Source organism: Taudactylus pleione, unplaced genomic scaffold (genome assembly GCF_031769625.1).
Source record: "Taudactylus pleione unplaced genomic scaffold, aTauple2 ptg000256l, whole genome shotgun sequence".
Taxonomy (NCBI): domain Eukaryota; kingdom Metazoa; phylum Chordata; class Amphibia; order Anura; family Myobatrachidae; genus Taudactylus; species Taudactylus pleione.
In genome coordinates, this window is record NW_028284658.1 from 4,226,326 (window position 1) to 4,252,338 (window position 26,013).

The 26,013-nt window shown below is 45.6% G+C and overlaps 1 protein-coding gene across 12 annotated transcripts in view; it reads right to left on the minus strand.

The window, feature by feature from the left end:
• The window catches only part of EPB41L1 (erythrocyte membrane protein band 4.1 like 1), a 210,985-nt gene that overhangs the window by 106,731 nt on the left and 78,241 nt on the right, over positions 1-26,013 (minus strand). For 7 of the 12 annotated variants that reach the window (XM_088480587.1, XM_088480584.1, XM_088480595.1 and 4 more), the window contains one exon: positions 17,715-17,746. The exons of 3 other annotated variants lie outside the window; for them this stretch is intronic. The gene's annotated coding sequence lies outside the window, so the exon portion shown is untranslated. Of the gene's footprint in view, positions 1-17,714; positions 17,747-17,834; positions 17,944-19,797; positions 19,996-26,013 lie in introns of those variants that run through there. 2 more of the 12 variants (XM_088480585.1, XM_088480588.1) reach the window with 2 other exon arrangements.

The window sequence follows — 26,013 nt, forward strand, 5'->3', positions numbered from 1 at the left end:
GCTAACCTCAGCGCACGCAGTGTAAGCTCAAGCTGTGTATGGCATCGCAGTGGCTAATTTATACACGCCCTTGTAATGGCGTTCAAATGCACTGACACGACTGCGTTTCACCGACCACCCCCAGTCACCACCCTCAAACGGTCATTTCTTGTCAATCACTCTGCGATGGGTCTGAGTAGTCACTGCGATCGCAGTCCCGATCGCATTGGAGTCTTCAGTGATGAATCAAGCCCTGTGTTCAGAACCATGACCAATGTTGTAGACCCAGAAGGCATTGACTTAAATGTTTTACTCTTCAAATTTGTTGCCCCCTCATCCCTCATACACACTCTTTATTGTAGCATATTTCCATGGTCCAACACCACCGAATGACATAAACAATTCAGAATAATTGTTTCCTACTAGTTATTTTAATGATTATTGATCATACATGAGAAAACAAGATACAGCCTGCAATCAACCCCTTCACTGCCACGCCTCTTTTGGCAACATTAATATAACTAATTATTTATAAGTACCCACACAAAATATAACTTGTTTTTTTTTTCTTCCTGAAAACTTAAAATTTCCAGTAAGTAGCATTATGCCGCGTATCCACTAGCAGATACCAGCACGACAGTACGATTATGACATCGTAATCATACCGTCGTTCCCCTTCCCCCTGCAGTGCCTACACTGAACGATTGATCGTTCAGTGTAGGCACTTCAATCATCTCTGAACATGGGCAATCTGTCGTTATTGGCTGATTGACAGTAGATTGTTTAGTAGATAATTGATGTCGGAAACGACCAGCGGGAGCGCGCATCGCTGGTCGTTTCCGACATAATCGTGCCCGATTTGTGTATGCTTTGAGCACGATTACTGCGCGATTGCATGATTACGATGTCGTAATCATGCAATCGCTCAGTAACATCACATAGTGGATACGCGGCTTTAGTTTGCTTATTTCTCACACAGCAAAGACAATCTAGGGGAAATGGCCATTGACTCTACATGGTAGTGATTTAAAAGCAAATGTGTATATGTGTTCTTGTTTGTAACCACCACCAAGAAACACTGGGTACCACATGCAGGTTTTCATTACATAAAATATGCACTTGAAATTAAATGATAATGCCTTTGTCATTTTTTTCTTTTTTTGAATCAAACAGATAAAATGTGTAGGAATAATATGATAGCACAACTAGGCACAAGGCATACGTTTTGAAACACAGGCAACAATCCACATTACATGAGGGTACTACTGTGGGAGATCCGGACATTAGATCTCCCTATCCCATCTCTGGACGTCTTAACACTTTTTAAAGCATGGATCACCTGATTACCAGAGAATAACTTCTCATGGGGTGACATAATTTGAAAGAGGCAACACTCCCCTTTCAAATGAAGGTACCCCTGAGTATGTGGGTGCACTTTTTTATGCAGTATCCTTTATTTCCTGGCTTTTAAAAAGTTCTGCAATGTTTATATTGGAAAGGGCAAGACTGAATGTCTTTGTGGCTCCACCATAATCATGTCATTAAGCCCAACCCACATTCATGGGACAGCTACTTTAAGGGGGAGACTTTTAGCAAAGATTCCTCCCCTATTTGAAATCCTGCAGGGCATGGGACGATACCCACTCATCCTTAGCAGTGAAGGGATAACACACTCTAGGTCCAGGTATTGTGGTCTACTGTACAAAATCTGGGTCTTCTCAGAACCTTCCAACACAATAAATATTTTGTTGCACAAAGTTTATTTGCACATTTTAAGCAAATAACAAAAGACAAAAAAAAACAGCAAGAGTGTCACGGAACAAAAATAAAATAAAGAAGCTATAAAAGTCACATGCAAATTAAAACGGATTACACATTATAGTTATTATCATAGACAAAACATTGGTTGTAGTAACAATTACTACTTAGAATAATGGAACAAACGTAGTGAACTGATGGACAAGTTAGTCATTTCATTAGCACAAGACTGATCAAAGCACATTTGTTCCTACTTTAACAAAAATACCCTATTATTTACAAAATGCCAATCCTATAAGAGTACAATAGTCAAGGAAAAAATTTCCCTCATACCAGGTCAAGGCCAGCAGCTCCCCTCCATTGATATAGTTAGATGTATAACTGTAACCAAGTGGAACATAGACCACTGGGAAAGTAGGTGTAGGCTTTCCCGAAATGGGTCTGATTTGGCAGATTTAGGTACAGTTCGAGTGGATCAGGGTTGTCGTCTATTCAGGGGTTAAAGTGGGCCTCAACGGTTCTTTCACCTCTAATGGTAGGTGAAACTAGTTCCGCCTCCACCACGTCCATGCACAGAAGTCCCACAGACAGAGGGCCACTCTGGCTGTCGGCGGCCGCCTCCCAATCCTCAGTTTCTGGCTCCGTGTTCCTCGTCGTTCGCGGTCCATCCCTCCTGTCACTCACTTTGTGGGCCTGCATCCCGGCGGCTCCTTTTGCGGCGTGGCATATTTGATGTCATGCCATCACCGCCACTGCATAGCGCACTGAGGAGCCGCAAAGAGGAGCAGGGGCCAGGGCAAGCACGAAGGTAAGCTGCTGCTAGAGGGACACCAGGGGAGGAGGGGATAAGCTGCTGATGGGAGAGGAGACATGGGGGCTGTGAGCTGCTGCTAGAGGGACACGGGGGGGATAAGCTGTTAGTGGGAGAGTAGACATAGGGGCAGTGAGCTGCTGCTAGAGAGACATGGGGGGAATAAGCTGCTGGTGGGAGAGGAGACACAGGGGCAGGGAGCTACTGCTAGGTGGACACGAGGGGGAATAAGCTGCTGGTGGGAGAGGAGGCAAAGGAGCAGGAAGCTGCTGCTAGAGGGAACAGGGACAGGGGGGGGGGATTAAGCTGCTGGTGGGAGAGGAGACACATGGGCAGGGAGCTGATGGTGGGGGAAGCAGGGTCAGGGAACTGCTGGTAGGACATAAGGAGATAAGCTGGAGAGACACAGGGTGATGGTGTTGGAGTGTAGACACAGGAATGGCGCTGGTGAGATGCAGCGCAGGGCTGCGCTTGTGAAACAGATGGTGCTGAAGAGACGGTGGGGGAATGGTATTGGAGAAAGGCAGAGGAGATGAAGCTGGTGAGATGCAGGGGGGATGAAGCTGGTTAGATGCAGGGGGGATGGCGCTGATGAGTAGCAAGAGGGGTGGCACTGTAGAGATGCTGGGGGATGACGCTGGAGAGACGTAGGAGGATGTTGTCTCTCCCGGATGTTTGATCAGGGAAGATCACATTTTGCCCTACCCCAAAAAGTATATTATTATATCTTATCTGGTTGAACCTATTGTATGAAGATTAAATATTATTCCTACCCAAACAAGTGGCTACCATACCACATGAACTCCTATATGCATACTGAATACTGGCTCAAGACACTGTCTGCCTAGGGAGGCTCAATTTCTTCAGAGGTCCCCATTTGCAAAGAAACTAGCATATAGGTAAGAAAAGACTCAAGCGAAGGCGATACATAGGGGTTGCAAAAAAATTCTGGGGACCCCAATACATATTTGCCAACTTTTAGTTCCCTCCTTCCGGGAGGGAGCTGTCGGGCTTCCATGGCGGGGGGCGCATGTCGTGGCAAAAGAGGGCGTGACGCGGCAATGACGCATCATTGGGAGCAAGGCATGGGGTGTGACAGCACGACTGCGTCATCGTGGCCCCGCCCCCTCTTCACAATGCCGAGATTAACGGCATTGTGAAGCAGGGGGCGGGGCCATGATGACGCGATTCAGCCCCCCGGGTTTAATATTGTAACTGCGGGGGGGGGGGGTTTGGGGTGGAGGCTTACGGGTTGCCTGGAGCTGTGAGACTTGTCTGCCTTTCCGGGGGGCCGGGAGCAGCTCCCGATTTTCGGGAAGGTAGGCAAGTATGTCCCAATATTCAGTACAGTGGCAAAAAATCACTCCGTTTGTGAAAACATCGGCATTGCATACAACTCTGAATCAGGCCCGTAGACCACTTACTTATACTTATAGGTGGCTTACAGGCCAGCCCCTAAACATAAAATGCAGTGTATCACAGAGCTTTTAGTAACAGGCACAAATATATATGCATACATTACAACTGTATGTAAGGTTAGAGCACCACTGACCTTGGAGCAGCAGCACAAAGTATTCAACAGCCCAAACAGAAGGCAACATTATTCAATCACTGACTAAACGGCTATATATATTGGGGCTGATTCAGAGCCGCATGTAAGTCAGCCGGAAGTACGACTATATAGCATGCATGGAAATAAATGCAAATCTTCGCATGTATGCAGAATCTATGTGGCTACACCACCCCCTATTCATTAACTTGCAGAAGTTACTATCATCACTAACACGGCACATTTGCACCAGATCTGTACCTGGTCCAAGAGATCCACGTGAAAGCAGAAGGATCTCTAAATACGCTATTTCTGCATAGCTTGCCGCACTACCTACACGCCCACGACATGGCCACAGAATATTGAGCCATATATGCGAACGTCCAGTTGACACCAAGTTACATCCATCACACCCATTTAGAAAAGTGGAGATGCAATTGAAGTGCGTAGGGCTCTGAATCCTAGTCACCGTCATTAACCAGCTGGCTGGGCAAACCGGAAAACAACAGTGCTGCCCCCAGGGCCCTCCGCCCAGTGCGACGGCACATGTGTGCTAAAAACCACAAGACACATCCACAACTCTGGGTGTAACTCTGGATCATCGCTGATGTGTGGCACTCTGTATCATTACCAACAATGTTTAGAGATAATTTGCTTGAGTACTCGCTGCATATCCACCCCATGTGCCATAATGTCTAGATGGACCATTGCGTGCTACAATCCCCATCAAGGCATGTTTGCTGGTCAGAATTATTAAATTTTCATACTTCTAAATTGACCCCCAAATTTACACCTTTGTTCCAGTTATCAGAATGGTAGAAGGTATATCCTGTTCATCACCACCTGAAACTAGTGAGCACAAAAATGCTAGGTTTAAGGGTGAGGGGGCCAGAATACCCCATTGTGAGATGGCCATGGCCCCTTTTCTGCACAAGCTTACTGTGGGCCTGATTCAGAGTCGCCAGATTTAAGGTGAGACGTACTAAGCATCGCATCCATTAATAACGCCAGTATGTACCTAGGAATACGATTACATTTGCAAAGCACAGCTCTCCTGATAAAAGCTGTCTTGCGATAAAGGGACTTCCAGGTTTAATACCCAGAAGCACCTCTGCGCATGCGCAGGACGGCGCACGCTGCCAGCGAGGACAATGGGAGATATCCGATTGGATCCCTCCCAGAAGGATTGCGGAAAGAAGCCCATAGGCTTCTTTTGGGTAACACCATCTTTACCGGGTCTAATCTCTGGAATGTATCGCATTCCGGAAGTTGGTACATATGAGAAATGCGGTCAAATCCCTGAAAACTGCATTTTTGGGGTTTGACTGCATTTTTGGCCATAGTACATCCCGCCCCTAGTACAATATGCCTATACAGCTTACCACATGGCCACTCCACTCACTTTTTCAGTTCGCAACAGCAAACAGTCATCATTAGTATCAGCACTTCCACCCACCCTATGCTGGGAGATCCATCTGCAGCAAGCACCCCATCGCCATATGCCCAGCTCAGAATAGCGCGGAACTTTGGCTATATGCCCATGACGCTCACAAGGTGTGTATGTATGGTGTGGTGCAAGCAGGGCTGCCATCAGAAATTATGGGGCCCAGAACTGACAAAATAGACAGGGCCCCCACCGGGTAGGGGGGGAGGGGGCGTGGCAGATGTGGGTGGAGCTACATCAGGGGTCGGTACACCAATTTGTTTAAAAAGTCAGTAAAAAAATGCTGTAAAGCAACATTGATTTCTGAATTTATATTATATATATTTTTATATATATATATATATATATATATATAAAAGCCAGAACCACATAATACATTGAAAAAGTCAGATCCTGGATCCACATATCATGCCAGAGAGGGCTGGCAGGACTAGGAGGGGGACATAGAAGGCTGGCTGGACTAGTGGGGGAAGCACAGCGTAGAGAAGGCTGGCAGGCTGCACAGGGAAGGCTGGCAGGACTACGAGGGAGACAGGGAAGGTTAGCTGGACTAAGGGGGAAAGCACTGGGCAGGGAAGAATGGCTGAAAAGGGGGGGGGGACAGGGAAGGGACGGCTGGCTGGACTGGGGGGGAGCACAGGGCTAGTGTACCTGTAGAATTTCTTCAACGCAGCGCAGCCAGCCCACCAGAATCAGCGCCGAGAGAGAGCAGAAAGAGCCCGGGTGGCTATGGCAGCAGTGTTACATCGGTGGCGGCATTTCAAATATGGCGCCTGCTGCGAGCCAATCACAGCTCGTGGACCGGCAGCCAATCAGGAGCAGCCGCTCTGGCCAGCTCTCGGCTGGCACCATAATTGACATGCCGCCGCCGGCCCTGTATTTATCAATTCAATTATAGGTGGCTGCCAGCGCAGCACCGCTGCTTCCGGACCCCCCTCTCCTTCAGTTCTCTCCGGGCCCGGGACTTGAGGCCCGGCGGTCCCCCCCTGATGGCGGCCCTGGGTGCAAGCTCAGTTTACAAATGAAGAGGCGAGTGGATGAAGGTGTTATGTTACGTTTAGAAGAAACTGAAATATTTACAGTTAAAGATATTTGGCATTTGACATGAATTGGACATAGCACTTTTATCCACAAAATATATCAGTAAATAGACTACCAACATTCAAATTAACATTGTTACTATGATCCCTAGGTCATAACACCTTCATCAATTAAAAAAAGTAATTTTTCAGGAAATTGTTACATAATATCTTCATCCACTTAACCCAACCTAACACTTATATTTTCTATTGGCCATCTCTTCTGTAAAGTATTTCTCCTTAATATTAAGCCCGATACTTTCACCCTCCAGCTGTACAATAAGACCTCTATTTGCAGCATTCCAAGTAAAATCCAGCTTCCCTTGAACCTCCTTAAAGGTAAACTATCAGAATTGTATAATTTAACTGTATAATTAGAAGTATAGACTTAATAGTTGTTTTTTTTGTTAATATTATTCGCATAACAAAAGTCTACATTTGCACTGAATTATAGTTGTTTTTGCTGCTGGATGGCTTGTTTTGTCACTGTACTGCAAACAATAGGTACTTGTTATGATCACATAGTTGCCTATATAATTTAGGTAGTTGGAGCTCAGCCATGTGAGAGACTGAACCAAGATATATCATAAAATGAGATCTAATTGCCCTTTTAGGAATTGTGCAAACACAAGAACACCGCTTTGGAAAAGCACAGTTTAAAGATCCATACAGACAGACATCAATGGTATTTGTGGTAACATTCATGCCTTGTGCCCTTTGTGTAGACATATCCTTAAGCATGACCACATCCTAATGACTGCTCCACACAACAGTTTTCACTTAATATGTTCCAGAGAAATAGCTCTGCATAGATATCAACTGAGCTTTATGATGTGCTGCAGAATGATATACAGGACATTACCATGAGAAAATGATATCTGTATCTGCATCAATTCATCTGTATGTTGAGCTATTTCACCTATGTAGACAAGACCTTATTGTAGAGCCTGCATTGAGAGGAGAATCTAGCATTAGATTAATTTGTCACTATGGGGAGAATTCAATTGAACGCAATGCTGTTAGCGAACACAATAAGCCCACAACTAGCATTGCGGCACTAGTTAAGTTGGATTTCTGCTCACACCTCAGGAGCGTGCGAACAGAATGCTCTAGTCGCGGGTTTACAAAGCGGCCAATTGAATAGCTCCGGGCACTCATTCAGGGAGCTAAGCAAACTCATGTTTATTTGAATTCTCTCCTATGAGAGCTATCTGTATGAGCACTCAGAAGCACAGTGAACCTCTGTGTACAATTTACGAAGTGCAGTGGCAGAGTGGCATAAACACCTTGGTTTAGAACTGATGCACTTAGAACGTCGGCTCACATCAAAAGTCTAAGATCCTACCACTTTATAACCACCCCTTTCATTGAATGATTAGTTCCATTTTTCTCCAAAACACTGCTAGGTTTAAATTAATAATAAGGGTGGGTGGACACTGAAACTATCTTTAAGACGTGACATTTTTGTATGTTTGAAGCTTTTTTTTAGCAACATGTGCCTAGAATACTCTCCTGAACTGAAATGCATCTGTAAGGTGCAACATGCTTCTCATTAAACATAAAGATCCAAGTGGGAATAAGCTCGATATTCCAGTCTTCTAGTGAAATCAAGCCACTTGATTTCAAGCGGCAATCGGTTTTAAGGACAAAAACAATCTGGTTTTGTCTTATAACTAATCTAAATCTAGTGGCTATATTGCTGGCACCAGCAAATCAGATCTGGCCTATAACATTTTAGTCATAGTTTGGGACCCAATCTTCATAAGCTTGGAGCTGGCGCAAAATTCCTGTTCTTTTATATAGCAAAAATATCCCTAAAGCTGGGTACACCACAAACTGAGATGATGTTGTTCCGATTTGGCCAAATCAGAATGACATATCGTGCAGTGTGTATGCACGATATGCTCAATCCCGTGGTCGCATGGTGCGATGTCGTCAGATTTGATGTGCTGCACATCAAACCTGAAGATATCGCTTGCGGCTCCATGCAGTATAATGAAGGCCGGAACAAGTTCCATCATTCATTAAATCGTTCTGATGTGTACCGAGGATCAGAGATCAGAGATATGGCAGCGCATTGGGTTCACATCACTCAGTGTGTACCCAGAATATACCCTCTCCATACCTTTAACTCATTTCAATAATCTCTCTCAGCAAATTTAAATCTAATTTTTGTACAGGCTGAGTCTCCGATATCCAAAATGCTTGGGACCAGGGGTATTTTGGATAACGGAATATTCCGTATTTTGGAATATTTGCATATCATAATGAGATATCTTGGGAATAGGACCCAAATATACACACAGAATTTTATACAATAATGTTATACAATATTTTCAATAATTTTGTGGCTCAAACAAAGTTTGTGTACATACATAAAATTCAGTTATGTTTCATATACACCCAATACACACAGCCTGAAGGTAATTTTATACAATATTTGTAATAATTTGTGCCTTAGACAAAGTTTGTGTACATTGAACCATCAAAAATCAAAGGTTTCATTTTCTCAGTCAAGCCAAAAAAAAAAAAAATTCTTTATTTCGGAATAATTGGATATAGGAGACTCAACCTGTACCGCTAGGTGTGCGTAATCTGTACTTACCAAGGAATGCTCTCATTACTCATACGTCAGGACATCACATCTTAACAGACACTCAGGGACGGATTCAGGGCCTGATTCAGAGTTGGACGCTCTGAACGAGCGCCCGCTCTGAATCAGGGCGTGTTTTATTTTTCCGTCCGGCCTTTTGGATGCTCGCATAGCTGTGGGTTACCACCCACAGCTTATGCGAGCGTCCATGATGATGGTCACGGTGGTCAAGACCATCGCGACCATCGGGCTTGCGACGAGACCCTGCGGTAGGGTCTCGGTGATCGCAAGCCCTGGAGTGATTTTGGCTCTATCAGAGCCAAAATCACTCCCACTGACATCACTAGTGATGTCAGTGGGGCCGGACCCATGGGAACGCCTCCGTCTGGCAACCACGCCCCCGGCACGCCCACCCCTTTGATGCGAGACCCATAACGACGGCTACCCCGTCGTTATTCGGGTCTCGCGCATGCACACGACGGAGCTCCCTAGGGCACCATCGACCCGCTTGCGAGCGCTCAGTGCTCGCGAGCGGGTCTGAATCAGGCCCTCAGTTAGAAGTGAAAAGTCGCGGCTGGCTAAATGTTTTCACCGCTGCAATCTTTTCGCCTCATACGCTTATTTGTATGCGAAGTTATCGTATACTTTCACAATGCGCGTTCCCACTTTTTGCCCTATTCAATTCCAAAACAGGTGAAAACGCGGATGTGCGAATGGCGAAACTAGCAAAAAGGACTTATTTTGGGGAAATCAGTCTGTACCCCATAAAAAGCCTAACTGACCCTGGAATCAATATAGAAGTGTATTACTAGACCTAATAAAAGTATTTTAGCTTCTTAAATTGAGTCAAAGGGCTGTTATTTGCATATTTGTATTTGCATAAGTGTTGATAAATGATAAAAAGCTATTTCTTTTGTGAAAAACAATTATAGTTAAATTGGGGGTTCATTTAAATGGGTGCTAGTATATTTTTGTATCTAGAAAGTGCAGTGTAAAAAAGTTTTAAAAATACACCTGCTGCAGCCACCTGCAATCCTAAAAACACCTGTCACATCCATACAGCACCCCCAAAATACCCATCGCAGTACTTTATACCCATTTTCATACACTTTTTCCTTTTTCGCCCCAAAAACTACATGACTTCTTTCAGCTTGCAGGGTCTGTGGGTGTATTTATTTTATTTGTCTCCAGGCCGCTCGCAAAGCTATGGGTGTCCACCCACAGCTTGTGTGAGCGGGTTGGAGACCTACACGATTATCGTGACTATCGGGCTTGCGATGAGCCCCTGGGGTAGGGTCTCGGCTGCCGCAAGCCCGAGTGGACTCCCTGCTCTAATAGAGCAGGAAGTCCACTACTGACATCACTAGTGATGTCAGTAGGTCCTCCCACAAACGGCAGGCGTTCCTAAGGGAACGTCTGCGTTTGTGCAGCCACCCGCCCAACCCGCCTACAAAACAGGGCGAGCTGTCACTCACCATCGACAGCCGCCCCGTCTTGTAGTGAGCCCCGAAGCGACTGAAGTTCAGTCGCTCGGCGGGGCTCACGCATGCCGGACGTGGTGCATGCACAGTGGCCAAACATTGAGCCGCTTGCGAGCACTGTGCGCTCACGAGCGGCTCTGAATCAGGCCCCAAGTCCCCACATTTTTAGGCAAAAATAGGGATTTTGCACATCTTTTCTCCTACCTTTGGGTGGAGAAACTTTTTCTCCTGTTTTTGCCTATGGAGTTTTCACACATGCGAATTGAATAGGGCGATACTTTGGAATGTGTCGAAAACATCGCATCAGCGAATGCTTTTCGACGATCATGGCTTTTTGCCTCTAATTGAATACGACCCTCAGCCTCCAACCCCCTTCTTTCCTGGCCTATCCCTCCACATCCATTTTACCTACTCTAACTTCTTTCTACCACGTATCTCGAGATGAAATCATGTGAAATCATGACCCTCAATAGGTGCTGAGTTCTGATGATCTGGAGATTCTGGTTTTGTATACACCACCGTCTAGAGCTATGATTTCTGTATTGGGTGAAGGGAGATTTTTCCACAGTACTAAGCAAAACCTACTGGGTGCAGCAGTGCATCTTCATGCCCTCAGACCTGGAGTGACACAGGGGCCTGGAGAAACACAAGGGAGGCCTGGAGTGACAAGGGGGAGCCTAGAATGATATGGATGCGCCAGTCCCTTACTTTGCCGTGGGCGCTCGGACTCCAAGATACACTCTTGCTCCTCCCTCTCCTTTAAAGAACACATTCAGTACCTCTTGCAATCCTGCCGTTTCCATCTCAGAAATATCTCCAGGATCAGACCCTTTCTTACCCTGGAGGCAACTAACAACTCTCACTGGTCATCTCCAGATTGTACTACTGTAATCTCCTCCTATCTGGCTGTTAAGGGTCGCGGTCACGACTTGTTCCTCGCCAGCAATTTACCTCCTTCTGGTAGTATTGTTCCAGTTCCATCGGTTGCTAGGCGATCCAGATGCCGCAGGGTGTCACATGTTATCCACAGCACGGCATGATTGGTTCCTTCTCTTATTTGTGCACGCTGGCCTTTTGCCGCCTCGCCGACTATAACATTCTTTGTGGATCTCTCGACTCTGCTGCATGTACAGTGGGCCTGATTCAGACCCGGTCGCAAGCGCTGAGCGCTCGCAACCGGGTCGATGGTGGCCCAGAGCGCATGCGCACGACGGAGCCGGCTCCATCGTGCGCATGCGCGAGAACCCGGATAGCGACGGGCAATCAGTCGCTCCGGGTCTCGCACCAAAGGGGGCGTGCTGTCGATGTTGAGTGACAGCACGCCCCCTTTGGTGGGCGGGCTGGGGGGGTGGCTGCCCAGACGGAGGCGTTCCCATGAGAATGCCTACCGTCTGGGGGTGGCCCCACTGACATCACAAGTGATGTCAGTGGGAGAGCTTTCGGCTCTGTTTGAGCCGAAAGCTCTCTGTGGCTTGCGGCCACGAGACCCTACCACAAGGGTCTCGTCGCAAGCCCGATGGTCGCGATGGTCTTGACAATAGCGACAATCATCCACCCACAGCTATAGCGAGTGGCCACGAGCGGGCGGATGGTCAAGACCATCGCGACCATCTGGCTTGCGACGAGACCCTGCGGTAGGGTCTCGCTGCCGCAAGCCCAGGAGTGCTTTTGGCTCTATCAGAGCCAAAAGCACTCCCACTGACATCACTAGTGATGTCAGTGGGGCCGGACCCAGATGGTAGGCGTTCCCATGGGAACGCCTCCGTCTGGGCAGGCACGCCCACCAAAGGGGGCATGCTGTCAGTCACCATCGACAGCACGCCCCCTTTGGTGCGAGACCCTTAACGATGGCTTGGCCATCGTTATTTGGGTCTCGCGCATGCGCACGACGGAGCCGCCTCCGTCGTGCGCATGCGCACTTGGGCACCATCGACCCGCTTGCGAGCGGGTCAGAATCAGGCCCCCTGTTTCTCCAGCTCCCCAGCCACTCCGTCAGCTTGCAAACTGCTACAGGCATCCAAGTGGCTCCATTGGCCCTCCAGCCACTCCATCAGCTTGCAAACTGCTACAGGCTCCCTAGCCGCTCCACCGGCCCTCCAGCCACTCTATCTGCTTGCAAACTGCCACCGGCTCTCAAAGCCGGGCACCGGCTTTCAAGCTGCACCATCAATTCTCCAACTTGTATTACCGGCTCTAAGCCACACCATCGGCTCTCAAAGAAGCATCACTGTCTCTCAAGCCGCACCATCAGTTCTCCAACCTGTACTAATGGCTCTAAGCCACACCATCGGCTCCCAAAGCCGCATCACCGGCTCTCAAGCCGCACCATCAGTTTTCCAACCTGTATAACTGGCTCTAAGCTGCACCATCGGCTCCCAAAGCCGCATCACCGGCTCTCAAGCCACACCATCAGTTCTCCAACTTGTATTACCAGCTCTAAGCTGCATCATCAGTTCTTCAACCTGTACTACCGGCTCTCAAGCCACACCATCAGTTCTCCAACTTGTATTACCAGCTCTAAGCCGCACCATCAGTTCTTCAACTTATTCTAATGGCTCTCAAGCCGCACCGTCAGCTTTCCAAGTTGTACTACCGGCTCTTGCCGTACCACTGACTATCTTACTGGTATCCAGTATCTCGTGCTATTCTCTGGTTCCCATATGTAATTTGTGCAAACCACTACTACTCTGAGTTTTAAGTCCAGGTGGCCACTTAAGTACTGGTGAACGTTTCTAGTTCTAAGGGAACAGCGGGTGGCTGTTAGTGGCATAAGACCTCGTTAGCCTGGTTCTAGGAGGTCTACATGGAGCGGCCTAGGGAATCGTAATACTGGCCTCCTTTACTACCACCTCTCTCCACTCCAATCTGTCCTCAATGCTGCTGCCTGACTCATCTTTCTCTTCAAATGTACTACATCTTCCTCTCCTCTCCTACAAGCTATACACTTGCTCCCCTTACCCTTCAGAATCCAATTCAAGCTTCTCACACTCGCTTACAAAGCACTCGCTAAATCCTCTCCTATTTGCATCTCTGATCTTATCTCCCATTACGTTCCACAAAAGAAAGCCACCTCTCCTGACAACTGATTAGTTCCTCCCACTCCAGTCTCCAAAATTTTGCCCGTACTGCTCCCTACCTCTGGAATGCCCTCCCTTTCAGACTCTCCTCCTCTCTACGAAACTTCAAAACCCACTTCTTCATCAAAGCCATGCAGCCCTCATCCTAACCCACTGCCCCATGCACATTGCCCATTGTCTCCCCCATCTGTGTCACCCCTGTCTGTCTGCTCCTCCCATTTAGAATGTAAGCTCTCATGATAGGACCCTCTTCCCTCATTTGCTTTTCCTTCCTTTACTTAAACTATCATCTACTCCATACTGCCTAAAACGGCACCATACCCTTGGTTTCTGCAGCCTTGTCACTTACTTGAGTATTATGACCGCTGATGCAGCAATGTTTCTAAACCATGTCATTGTCCTGCAATATTTTGTACTGTAAGTCACTTGTTTTCTGTCTTGCTCATACTGTTTATGTACTTTGTAAGGTGCTGCAGACCCTTTGTGGCACCATATAAATAAAAGATAATAATAAGAAAAAAATTCCCAACTCCCAAGAGGCTGTGAAAACGTATGCTCCTCCGCAAATGCAGCCACCTTGCTCTACAAACATACTAAGGCAAACACCACACCTGTGCTTCTTAATAAAGGCCCAATGATTCCAAATCAATAAGAGAGAGAATATAATTGTTATGTAACATTGATTGGAAGCATAGTGTACAGTGTTTTCACACACTGAGGGCCTAGTCCTCAGACGCAGCAGATCAGAGAAGCTGGAAGAATGCCTCCTGAGGCATTAGCATATTACCACACAGGTGCTGTGTACAAGACACAGTGGCTGTGTGATATGTGTCCATCTGTGAATTAGGCCCTGAGTCATAAAGTTTCGCACAAACTCTGGGCCTGATTCAGAGCCGGACGCTATTTGCGCTCGCTCGTTTAGAAAAAGGGGCCGGCTATTTAAATTGAGCGCTCACTCTTTGCGGTCTGTTGACGCCTCTATGAGCGAGTGAACAAAATATGCGCTCGCTATTTTGTAAAGACACCCCTGGCCGCTCGCATCCTACGTCATCTCCGCTATTTATTTGATTAATCGAGTACATCGAAAGGCATCTGAACTGCTCGCAGTGCTTGTGGTTGGATTTTCCTACCGCAATCATGCGAGCAGTTCAGGCTAAGAAACAACCAAGTGACGTGGTCGATGACGCTGCTTTGTTAATAATGCACACCCTTAAAACGCCCGTTTTGACCTTTTGGCACGCCTGCGTTCGGATCACCACTCCCCGTTTTCAAGCACCTTCCCCTGTTACCACCCACAAACGCCTCATTCTGTCACTCAAATTAGCAGGCATTCGCTATTTTGCGAGCACACAATTTCTGACCGCAATGACTGGTTCGCGCATGCGTATTACAACCCATAAGCATGCGCAGTTGTGCGAACATCGCTCGGAGCGAACGAGCGGCCGCTTACGAGCGGCTCTGAATCAGGCCCTCTGTGCTAAAGACATTGGAGTAAATGTAATAGGTTCCGATTTTTTGTGCGAGTATGGACTCACATTGTCTCGCTGCGAGTATGATTCGAGTTTGTTGCAAAACTTGCAGTATGTAATATCCTGCGAGTTGGAAGATGCGAGTTTATCTGAAGCCTGCACTGATCTGTGTGTTAAAAGGGCATGAAATTGTTAAAAAATAATTGACATGGGGTAAATTAACAAAAACATAACCCACATCGTGCTCTATGAGTTGGTCCAGGTTGTGGATATACGGAGGACAAAGTGAATATGTAGTAAGGATGTATTTAGAGTACAGTACTATGGGCCTGATTCAGCAAGGAACGCACAGGAGAGAACGCACGCACTCGGCCGATGTTTTTGCACTGTGCATGAATCGCACTGCACGTGCGCGAACAAATCAGTGGGATCGGGTTAGGGTACACAGACCACATGCAGTGTGCACGCAGACCCCTCCGATATTGATTAAGAGGTAGTGCCATTTGTGGGTGTTGACAGGGGGTGGTCAGGCGAACGCAGGTGTTATAACGCCATTATAGGGGCGTGCATAATTAAGGCAGTGCGGCGGCATACCATAAGCTGTACACAGGAAGCGACCAAAATCCTGCAGCAGGTCAGGTCAACCACTGTTATGCTAATGGGTCCGATGGTTCTCGATGTTACTGATGTTTATGCTATCTTGCATGCTGATCAGGGTGTGAGTAAAGGGAGATGGGCGGCTTGGGGCTGGGCATCTGCATCTTGTGCTGCGGTCTCCATGCGTATGCATTGATTAGAATATTCTCGCTGCGGATGGGTGCGTGCGTCTGCATCCGTGTGTTCCTCGCTGAATCAGGCCCTATGTTCAGTGGGTTAGTTTTTTCTATTGTTCCATGACCTTTGGATGTTCGACATGGACAGACGATGACCTGAACCAAGGGGTTGGTGAGTATGTTTTGTTTTTTTTGGCCAAGACCCAGGATGCTACTTATAGAAGAACCAATGTCAGGGAGTAACGGTAAGTATTTACTCTGTGTGTGTGAATATGTAATAAAATATTACAAAACTCGGTGTGTATTATCTTTGCTTTAATGTTTCTTTGACAGGAGGACTACAGGTACCAGTGGGCTCTTAATGCCCATGCCTGCTGGCACTTGTGGTTCTCCACGATTTTGAGGGCGGGGCTGGAGATTATCGGCATTGTGTAGAGGAGCACGAATCGCATCATCAGCTCCCACTGGACCGGCCACTGAAGCAAGGTGGGAGCGGACGACGGCGGGGGTGCGGGTGGGTGGCGTCGGAAAAGGAGACTTGCCTAATCTTACGGTTTTCACCCAATTTTCGGGAGACTCACGGCCATTTTGGCAGAGTAAACAAGTATGTATTACATATGACGAGTTGAAACTCGCACATTTCTAGCTGCAAAGTTGCACATTTTTCAAACTCTGGGCCTGATTCAGAGATGAACGCTAATACAATTTTCATGCAGATCGAGTGATTGTTTGCCATTGCGCTTGCATCGCAGTGCCCGAAGGCAGCATTGCGTTCACAATGCCACGGAGACTCATCGCAGAGTGATTGACAGGAAGTGCGTGTTTGGGGGTGTTGAAGGGGGAGGAGATGTCGGCGATAACGCAGGCGTGCCTGGCCATTTCAAAGCTGTTACATGGGCGCGCATAAATTAGCCACTGCGATTGCATACGCAGCATGAGAGCCCCCTGCGTGTCTATAGTGCTGATGAGTCTGCAAACTGGTCAGACCAGCCGCAAGAGCAAGATGTCTGCTCGATGTCCGTCAATGTTACCGATGTTTATGCTGGTAAGCGACAGCGTACGCAGGTAAGAATGCAGCACAGGGTGTCCTTATGCACAGGTGATCTTTTGAACCATTAGCAGATTTTCCCAGCTGCGGACGCATCTGAATCAGGCCGTCTGACCCTATTGCATTTCGGCCATTATTTTAAACATGTCTTTCTATCCAATCTTCTTCTGGTGACAAGCACTGTTAGAGCCACAAAAGCATAATTATTTCTTACCATTTATTAACGTTTACTTCTATAGCGCCAGCAGACTCCATTGCTCTTTACAGTTGGGATTGTGAATTATAGTACAGCCACTTCTAGTGTTTACTATAACATTTTACATATTCTTTCAAATAGTCAACATATTTATGAACATGCACAAGGAATGGATCACAAAACCTATTTAAATCTAGCTGCATCACAGTGCAGAACACAGAACAAGAGCAGACAATGTTCTAGAAAGAGCAACTGGAGTATATTTGGCACTAAAAAGGGATTAAGTGAAATGGATAACAGGAATAACAGCAAACAGGCTAAAACTGCCATATGAAACAATAGGAAGAGATCTAGGTAGAAGTTATGTCACTGGTCATGTTGAAACGAATAGCACAATTATAAAATAGAGTTTAGATGACACCCAGAGCTGTCAGTGTAATGGTTATGCAGTACTTACAGCTCCCGTACTCCAATGGGCTCGTCTCAGGGCTGCACAAAAACATCAGGAAACATTATTAGTTACCAGTTAACCAACTTCTATTAATACAAAGCTCTTGGCTGCACAACTACATCTTACCATTGTAGATAGGTAATGACTTCTTAGGCAGCTGAATATTAGAGGTCACATGTCAGACTATAATGTGGGGAAGGAGAGCCCTGGGAATGAAAGGGTGTGCTCTAACACTACACAGCAAAACCAGGGGAGTGTACAGGAACTAGAAAGCAATCCTCAAACAGGTTTTGGTGGGCGGTGCCGCTGACAGTAAGAAGTCAGCACCACCTGCACTTGCCGAAATATTACCTGTATAACCTCCCAACCCCACCCCCCACTGCGACCTTCACATACCTGTCACACATACAACAATACTTCACCTTCATATACCTGCCTCACAAAGTAACACACCATAAGCTGACCTTCACACACCAACTATTCACCTGTTAAAAAAAACCTGTTCAAAATACAGTTCTCTGTCAAGATTAGTAATTCCTGAAATGGGTATACGAGCATAATATACACAGCACTAAAAATGAGTGTTCACATTAGGATTTTTTTGAGGTGGAGTGCTGACCAATAAGGATGGCACATTTTAATTTTGAAAGGCAAATTTTGGATGCATTGTTAAAAGCTGATGTATACAGTTTTAAATACATCAGTAATTTAGCATCAACATTAATATAATTAATGTTACAATATACGTACTGTAATATGCCCCCAGGCCACACATAGGGCACGATTCTATTCAACGCGATGTAAATAGCGCCGGGAGATAGCTCCCGGAGCTATTCAATTCATCGTGATGTTAGGTCGGGGAAGGCTCGTTATCGCGCCTTAAACAGGGTGTTTAGGCGCGATAACGGGCATTCCCCGACCTAACTTCCCGGCGCAAGGCTGTTTTCCAGACGCGAAGGTCAGAAAACAGCCTCGCGCCGGGACTTTTGTCGGATTTCTTCTCTCATCCCCGGAGAGATGAGAGAAGAAATCATTAGTCGGACTTGGCAGCGCGTGTATTGAACATTGTTCGGGCGCTGATGGATCCCCGCGATCGGCGAAAACGGGGATATTTTTTTGCCGATTATCCTGACCCAAATCAGGTCCCGAAAAATATCCATGATAAGTGCCGGTGTCGGGCAGCACGACGGGGCCAATAGGGTAGCCCCGCCGCGATCAATTAGCAGTGCTACTTTAGCGCTGCTAATTGGATACCCCCCTTAGTGTGTGTCTGTGTCCCTGCCAATAATGCCTAGCATGAACACTAAAAATATAATGCTATAAGTGTAAGGCTGACAATGACAATACAAGTGTGTGTTACATGCTGTAATGTGCAAGTTTGCACGCTACATGGTAATCAGTTCAGATGTACGTTTGTAGTATTATGCACCCAGCCTATTTCCAAATAATTACATGCTGGCACATACATAGCAGAACTATCTGCTTATCATGCTTAGAAAAATACCGTAAGTAAGCATTTGTGTTACATTGATTATATTTGTTTGCTCTAAGTGGTGCCAATGCAGAGTTGAACGCATGTTGACCGTAGTTACACCCACATTGCCTGCATTGAGAAAAATGTGGATATTTGAGCGTACACAGAGTTGTGATATATGATCGCCCCATCCCTATGCATACACTGGGTTGGCCGCCATCATTATCAGTGTGCACTTGCAACAGCACAATCCCTGATGCAAGAGAGCCATGTGAAAATAGGTGTATGTTTGTGTTTGAACTAGGGATGTGCAGGCTCGGATAGGTTCGAGTTTGCACGTGGAGTTCGGATTTTTCCCTCCAAAAAAACGGAACTCAGAACGAGGCAAAACGTCATCTTGCATGGACGAACATCATCATTCCTGGTCTTTTGTCCAGGAATGATGATGTTCGTCCATGCAAGATGACGTTTTGCCTCGTTCTGAGTTCCGTTTTTTTGGAGGGAAAAATCCGAACTCCACGTGCAAACTCGAACCTATCCGAGCCTGCACATCCCTAGACTTTGAACACCTCTGCCTGCAATTCCATTTACATGACTTTGCTAAACTTAACCTACGTGCGAATGCCCAGTTACCACCCAGGTATGCTCCTACAGCAGCGAGAAGAGATGCATACAGCTCGGCACGGCCACTCTCGTCTCTGGAGCATGCAAAGTGAAAACACGCACACGGAAAACTGGCTTCTGTACTCTGTGACTCCTGTAGTATTTTCAGAAGTTCTGCATAAAAGTGACCTTACATGTTCAGATCTTCATCTGTCATAAAATAGAGAAAGATAATCCAATAATCAAATAACACACAAAAGGATATAGTTTTCCATCAATTTATTGATCAAAGTGATCCCACATTATATTTCTTTGTCAGGAAAAAGTATGTGAACCTCTAGGATTCAGTAACTGGTCTAACCTGCTTGAGCAGCAATCACTTCAATCAAATCTTTACAGTACTTTTCGATCAGTTCCGCACTTCACACTGTGATTGTAGAACAAGTGCCAGTAGAGCTGGTCATACACAGTAAGATGTCTACATCTAAACTGCAGCATGAGTAGCCTCAAAATGATACAGATATTGGAAGAAATGCTGCAGGATCAGCAAATATACAGACACCATAAATGCTGGCTATATACACTGCAATAGAAATGGATTGGATGATCGCAGTATCACCAAAAGTTTGGCCACATACAAGAAGGACTGAATCCTAGGTTAGACTACAACGATTGCAAGGGTACAAACATTATTTACACTACAATTTAAGAATTCAATCAGCCTATGATACATATAGACGGATTGAGATCAATGGATATCCTGAATTTTCATTTTGCAATATGAAATATATTTCAATCACACAGATAATGTCGACTTTGTGAATGTTGACAGCCGATTTTAGGGCGAGAGTTAGATTAGGGTCAAGGTTAGGATGTGGCTGTGGTTAGTGTTAGGATTTAACTAAAGCTGGGCACACACGGTACGATGTAGGTAACAATCCAATCTCGTTAGCGATTTCCCTTGAACTCCTGAACACTCCCGGACAAACGATATTGTGCATACACATGGAACGATTGTACAAACAATCAAACGATATAGATGGGTCGTTAACGACTGCAAATCGTTAACGATATGTCGTTTGGCAGCAAATATCCTCACGATGCATCTTCTGTCTCTCCGTCAGCTGTCACAAAATAGTGGAGGGGAGTGTCCTGGAAAAGTGATGACAAATTGTTCATCGTCCATGACATCGTTCATCGTACATACACACGGAACGATGTGTGCCAAATCATGAAAGACAGTTCAAGATCTTTCTGCATGTTAAAAAGATCAGCGATCACGATCAACGACAGCGAGAGCATGCATCTGCATCGTTATCATGCCCACACACGGCACATTTTAAATTATATGTCGTTCCAATCAGTTGAAAACGGCCATATTGTTTAAAAAATCGTACCGTGTGTGGGGACCTTTACATTCAAAGTGAATGTAAAATCGCATTGTTGACATGCCGACGGTCAACATTCACAATGTTGACATTACAGATGTGTCCTCATACAGTACACCTAGCGTCCATGTGCCAATATGGAGCGAGATGCTCAGCACGACTGAGATGCACTGACAGAATTAACGTGCCGTATTTTTCTTTAAATGTAGCGTCCTAGTTGCATCGCAGCATTACACTCACAGTGTACTTGAGACGCGTGGCTGCGACTTTAACCGCACAGGAATTGGTTTTATACACGTACCTTGTCACAGATGGAGCACAACGGAACTCGGCATGAGAAAAAACAGTAGGCGCTCACAGTCGCACACAGATGTACAAATGTCACACATCAAATTCATCGGTGTAATTCAAAAATTAAATTTCGCCACTCTCAGTTGTTTTATTTATGTGAAAAAGCCGCACATTTTCAGCGAGAAAGATGCCCGGCGCGGCCAAGTCACCCGAGACCTGGCAAGCCCAGAGAGGCTATTTGGTGCAACTGAAGCCACAGTGTAAAAGGACACACCTGTATGTCAGTGTTCAACATTTGCATACTTGCCTACCCTACTGGAATGGCCAGAAGGCTCCGAAAATCAGGTGGCGCTCTCATCCACCCATAAAAGTAAGCAAGTCTCCCGCAGCTGGCCGACTGGCACTCCCCTGCACCCTCCCACTTACAGATCAAAAGTGGGCAGTCCGGGGGGGGGGGGTGAAGACGAGTTTTGCGTTGAATCGCGTCATTGTAGCCTGTAATATTGGCACTGGATAGCGGGGTCGGGGCCACATTGACGCAATTAAACCAACATGCCCCTGCACTGCCCACTATGGTCATGCCACGCCCCCTGTTATGTCAAGGAAGCCGACTTGGCTATCCACTCCCGGAGGGGGAAAGCCAGAAAGTCGCTAAGTATGCATTTGAAATGTTGACATTCAGATCATGTTGACTTACTATACCACACCCAGCCTGGCAAACTAGTGATCCTCAAATCGAATGTCCCAGTAGTTCATGAAAACATAATTACTATCCATGAAAAGGTTTAATGGTGCATACACACAGTCAGATTTTTCTTCAGATCTGAACGATAACGATAAAAAAATCGTTCAATCGTTCATATCTGAAGGAAAATCTGACATATCTGTCAAATCAACGATTTGAACGATGCGCGTTCCCGATGGTTAGATAACGATATCTGAATTGTGATGTGTTTGCAGTCAGATGGACGATTCCATTCATTTTAATGCAGTCAAAAATCGTTCAATCGTTCAAATCTTTGGTAAACTCGTTCAAATCGTTCAATCGTTCATCTGACAGATCTGACAGATCTAACAAATCTGACCGTGTGTATGCTCCATTAGGGGGGAATTAAATTAGCCGCATTTTAAGCTAGGTACACACAGACAGATATATCTGTCCAATCTGTCTGGTGGGAAGGAAAATCTGGTAATGTATGAGAGCAAATACCAATAGAAATTTGCTCCAAAACCCTGGAAGACAGACCAGATATTCCTTTCCACAAGACAGATTGGACAGATAACAGTGAGCTAATTTATCCCCTGGGGCTATCCAATTAGTCCTGAAGTCAGCATTACACTGCACTTAACTAGTATTTCTTTTTGGGTTTGAGCAAACCCGAAAAGATATACACATTAGTTAGCCTGTTATCGGGTGCAAACAGTGGGTTAACACATACTGTATGTCTGGGAACTTTTCCTGGATTCTAGGTGTTAACGCCCGATAATAGATAATTTATCAGGCGAAAAAAAAAGGCTGTAGTTGAATAGCTCCGGGCGTTAAAGCCAGACAGTACCACCTTTTTTCACCCCTGATAAATTATCGGGGCTAACTGAATGCCCCCCTAAGTTTTTTAGAGACTCAGGTTCAGTAAATCCTCTGGTCTCAGCTAACCAAATGTGAATCCTGATTTCCTGAGACTTTAGTGAATAGGATAGAACAGTACTGCGATATGTACAGTATAACTTAACAATCACGCAGTGACGGTCAGAAGGTGGCCCTGCAATGTGACGCCCGATGGTACAGAAAAATGACATATCGGACGGTACGCACTCTGCAGTACAAACTGCACGATCTGGTGACCAAACGCCCAACATGTCGTTCACTGGCACCACTGAACTTGCCGGAGTTGGGAGCTGGGCTCGCTCTATCGTACGTGAATGCACAGACGACGGAACGACCCCAATGTCGGGCAGCGGGAGCACGCATAGTGGGTACACACTAAACGATGTGCCCGATATGTCGGCCCGATTGGACGACATATGATGTAGTGTATACCCGGCTATACAGTGCTAAAAATGTTTTGTCATCTGTTGTGGGTTGTTCTTGATATGGCTACATTAAGCTACTGTATATTTAACAATCTAGGCACACTTGCTCGTTTGTGTAGTGCCAGAAGAGGTGGAGATAGGGCAAATGTGAAGGCATTCAAGCTTTGCAATGCAACTCAAGGCCTTTTCTTTCAATGACATACACACTGCACTTCCCAGATAAACAAGATTAACAAGGCTCATCATTTGGAGCAAGTAAAGCAATGTGCTTAATTGACAAATGCAATAAAAAAAGACCATAAAGTTTGACATATGAAATGAAGGCAGTTAGGATGTACCTTCACTTTCCTGTGCCCAATACCGGCTAGGTAAAAAAAAAAAGTTCTTAAAGGAGCAAATGGCATCTCAGTGACACCCAAAATAACAATAGGATGGAAGGGGGGACAAGAGAGGGAATGTGGAAGTAGTTTATAAGTTAGAATGGGAAAAATATATATCATTACATTGGGACTTTCATTTCCATCCATCCTATATTTAGCAGCATGGGTATCACAATTGAAAGCTAGGAGAGAAAATGGAAGATTCAAACGGCCCATGCTGGTGCACAGTGAATTAGGCTCCTCAATTGAATTGCCATGTGAATATGTACAACACGCGACAGCAAAGTCTACGATAAGTATTAGATAAAGAGACAAAAATACATCTATTATATAACATTCCTAAACGTCTGTCTAGCTAGCCCAGCCCCCTTTCCTCAAAGTTCTCATTGGCTGACTGACACATGGAGACAGCCTCTCTTCTCTTCCAGCGAATCAATAGACCCCCTCTGCTACTTGCCAACATTTTTGCTACCAGCTAGATGGGAGGTACGGGGGCTTGGTACAGCAATCATGTCATTTTGGCTCTGTCCCTGCCATTTTAAAACGCGGGGTTTGGGGGCATCAGGCTTCCTGGATAACTCACTTCATTCGGAAAATAGGCAGCAGCAGACAGCAATGAGCATTTGGCAGGAGACTTGCATACCCTTCCTGAAGAGTATGCAGATAAACCTGACACCCAGATAGGGATAAATAGTATTTACAAAGTTTTGCATGTGGGATATGGTATTTATATACCATATCCAACATGCAGTACTTTGTACTATTCTTGGGAGCTAATCTGACATTGGGAATTGCTCCATCTTGCATCTCCCTGCAAACAGATTATTGTAAGTGAGTCTGTTCTGTTCATTTTTCCTTTGCTTATACAGTAAGAACATTATTTGCCTAAGACAATCTTTGTATGTCATTTCTTAATCATTGTTTTTGTATATACTTTGTGCATTGTATCTTGCTGATATTAAACTTAATTTAATAAGATTGATCTCTGTGATTCTTATCAGATTAATGTTGCCTGTAAATTCATTTAATCCATGCTACATATCTGTACTACAGGTACTTATTTCGGAAATGATAACTGGGACTTAAGTGTAGTTGTAGAGAGTACTTAAGGCTTCCTATTTGGAGTGAGTAGCTCCTGAAAAACTCTTAAGTGGTGGCAGACAATGTAATAGTGAGTGGGAGAGATACTGAGGAGTGCAATTATTTTTGTAGACAACCCAGGTGGTTGTGTTTTTACCTTATTGTGTCAAACCCATGTCACATAGTGCAAGTGAGTACTGATCCTCACAAAGTTATGGAAAGTGGTTAGAGATTTGAGTATCTTGGAACTTGGTCCGTGAAAGGGGGTCACAGAGTGCCCACCACAGATGAGTACATAGGGGGATGCCCAGTTGCTCAGAAACCATGCCATCACTAATAGACAAACCTAGTTGTGCCTCTCTCCCATGCAGTTCCATGCATTTATGTTCCTCTCAGTGGAAAAGTTGGATGATGAGTAGGGGCAGGCTGGACAGCCAGTCTGTCTTATCAAGGCTGGCCTCAGCTTAGTAATGGGAGCGGCTTCAGCCATGTGAGCTGTTGCACAGGAAATAACTCTGGCTGCAGTCACACTAAAACAGGGATAGGACCAATGATTTGCAGATGACAGACTTGCAGCAGCCAATGAGATCAGATCTGCATTGTGAATTTGAACTTATTGGTCAGCGTACATCTTCAGGAACTGATGATTGGCTTGCTGTCCTAGAGCTGCGGCTGCTGTTACTGGCCAGTGCAGCCACACTGACACATTATTTAAAACTACAGAAAAATAGAAATCAGGCAGAGGGGGAAAAAGGGATAGTAAGGGAATGAGAGAAGAAAAGAGAGAATTAGCTAGGGGAAGAGTAGAAAGAGAACAATACGGGGGGGAGAGTGAAAGCTGTCAGAAAAGAGTAATAAAAAAGGGAAATAGCATGATTCCCCCCCCCCCAAAAAAAAAAAATAAAAAAAAAAATAAAGAAGGTATAAAGGATTGCTGTGGGAAAAAGTCCTTCATGTAGAAACATGTTTCCATCAGTAACTGGTTATGCATGGATAAGGCTATATAAAAGATAAGGCTTGAAGCACCTTACAATATATTGTTATTAATTTATTATTCT